Genomic DNA, 2,261 nt, shown 5'->3' with positions numbered 1-2,261 from the left:
ACCTGAGCCACTCTAGTGCCTGGGGCAGAGGCCAAGGAGCCATCCCCAGTGCCCGGGCCATCTTTGCTCCAATGGAGCCTTGGCTGCAGGAGGGGAAGAGAGAGACAGAGAGGAAGGAGGGGGGGTGGAGAAGCAAATGGGCACTTCTCCTATGTGCCCTGGCCGGGAATAGAACCCGGGTCCCCCACACGCCAGGCCGACGCTCTACCGCTGAGCCAACCGGCCAGGGCTGGAGATTTTATTTTTAAATTAATAAGATCACTGCCTACTTCAGCTGCACAGCTACTAAGATTGGAGTGATACAGAGATTAGCATGGCCACTGTGCAAGGATGACATGCAAACTTGTGAAGCATTCCAAAAGAAAAAAAGATTAAAATCACACTAAATAGTTTTATAAAGAAGAGGATAGGACAAATATCTATAATTTATAATATTCTCATTGAAATGTTATTAATAGTTAATAAAATCAATGTATTATTTTGAGTAAATATATTAAAACTAGTTTCTTTTGTCTCTTTTTAAAGGATTTTTTTTGTTCATATTAAATTTTTAACTTGTTTTGAAACAATCTTAAATTTACAGAAAAGTTGCAAAAGTAGTGTAAAGATCCAAATTGCTGTATAGACTTAAGCTAGATTTTCCGGTTGTTAGCATTGTTCACATTTGCATTATTCTAATGTCTGTCTCTCTATACATACATATAAATACATACATACATACATGCATACATATATACACACATACATATTACTGTGGCTTTTGTTTTTTCCTGAACTACTTGAAATAAGTTGCATATATGATGCCCTATAACCCCTTAATATTGTATTTTGAGTGCATTTACAATACAAAAATAAAAATTATGAAATTGGCACTTACCTAACATTACCATCTAAATCCACAGATCCCACTCAAAAGTTTGCCTATCTTCTCCAAAATTTTCTTTATGGGCCTAAAATCCAATGCCAGGATCATGCATTACGTTTAATTGTCACTCTTACTTGGAACGGTGCCTAAATCTTTGTCTTCTATAACCTTGACATTTTTGATGAGTAAATGTCATATTGTATATTCTCTTTGCATTTGTAGTTGCCTGATACTTCCTCATAATTTGTGCATTATGGCCAAGACTATCTTGTTTTTTTTTTTAATTTCTATTTTTATGTATGCTGTATAATATAGAAACTTTATTAGAAAAGTAGCACATGTGTATAGTTTATAAACAAATAAATGTAGGCACATGCTCAATTTTTTATTTTAACCGATGATGATGCATGAAATATAGACTTGGAGGCCAGTGTGCTAAGTGATAAATGAGGGTGATCAGCCATAATCTAGGAGCCAGGTCCTAAACAGAGGAGAATGCGCATTTCAACTTGCGCTGCTGAACTATCCTGATTCTGGATAAGTACATAATTCTCAGCTTTGCATCACTGTGTGATCAGATGCTTTATTCCAATTCAAAAACTTGGTTTAGCATTTTGTCTTGGAGAATATTTAAAACCTCTGTTTTCGGTTTATTTAGATGCTTGTTATAATGGCTGTCATCATTGAAAAAGATCTTCCAACAATATGTAAATGGAAAAACTATATCTTTGACTATGCTTTCCAAATTATAATACTCATCTTTCAAAGTTAATGCAAAATTATGTAAATATTTTTTGTTAAAAAATAATTAGGAAGGTTTTTATCTGTTGAAGGTTTATCATTTAAAAATTTTACACCTAGGTTTAACGTACACTGAAATGATTGAAAACATTTTAAAAAGATTTCATTTACTGATTTTACAGAGGGGTAGCAAGAAGTATCAAATCATAGTTGCTTCACTTTAATTGTTCATTGTTTGCTTGTCGTATGTGCCTTGACTGGACAAGCCCAGGGTTTTGAATTGGCAACCTCAGCATTACATTTTTTCCACTGAATGTATTGGAGTTTTTATAGGCCACACAATTTTTGGAAGCAACAGCATATAAAATGGAAATACTTCCAAAATTCTGTTTTCAAAAAGCTCTTCCTATTGCATAAAGGTCTTTCAAGAAATATTTCACATTTATTGTTAGATTGAATTTTTTTGCGGTGTGTCATATTTTCATATCCACTCATTGACAATATAGCACAGGTCCACACATTTGGATCCATTAATTTGTTTTACAAGAAAAATGAAGAACTCATCTTTAAATGTTGGGGGCTGACAGGTCATTCATTGTCAAGGTACTGCACTTAGTGGAGAAAGATGCCTCACCCAGCTGCACCTTTCTCTCAC

General features: G+C 34.6%; 1 non-coding gene across 1 annotated transcript; it reads left to right on the top strand.

Annotated features, from left to right (window-relative positions):
• Window positions 1-263: 263 nt before the first annotated feature.
• On the top strand, window positions 264-365 carry LOC136382676 (U6 spliceosomal RNA). The gene has a single exon (XR_010747300.1). It is a non-coding gene; the product is annotated as a U6 spliceosomal RNA (small nuclear RNA).
• Window positions 366-2,261: the final 1,896 nt, after the last annotated feature.

Source organism: Saccopteryx leptura, chromosome 10 (genome assembly GCF_036850995.1).
Source record: "Saccopteryx leptura isolate mSacLep1 chromosome 10, mSacLep1_pri_phased_curated, whole genome shotgun sequence".
NCBI lineage: Eukaryota > Metazoa > Chordata > Mammalia > Chiroptera > Emballonuridae > Saccopteryx > Saccopteryx leptura.
The sequence above is the reverse complement of the archived record's forward strand: the minus strand, read 5'-3'. Positions and strand labels throughout refer to the sequence as shown.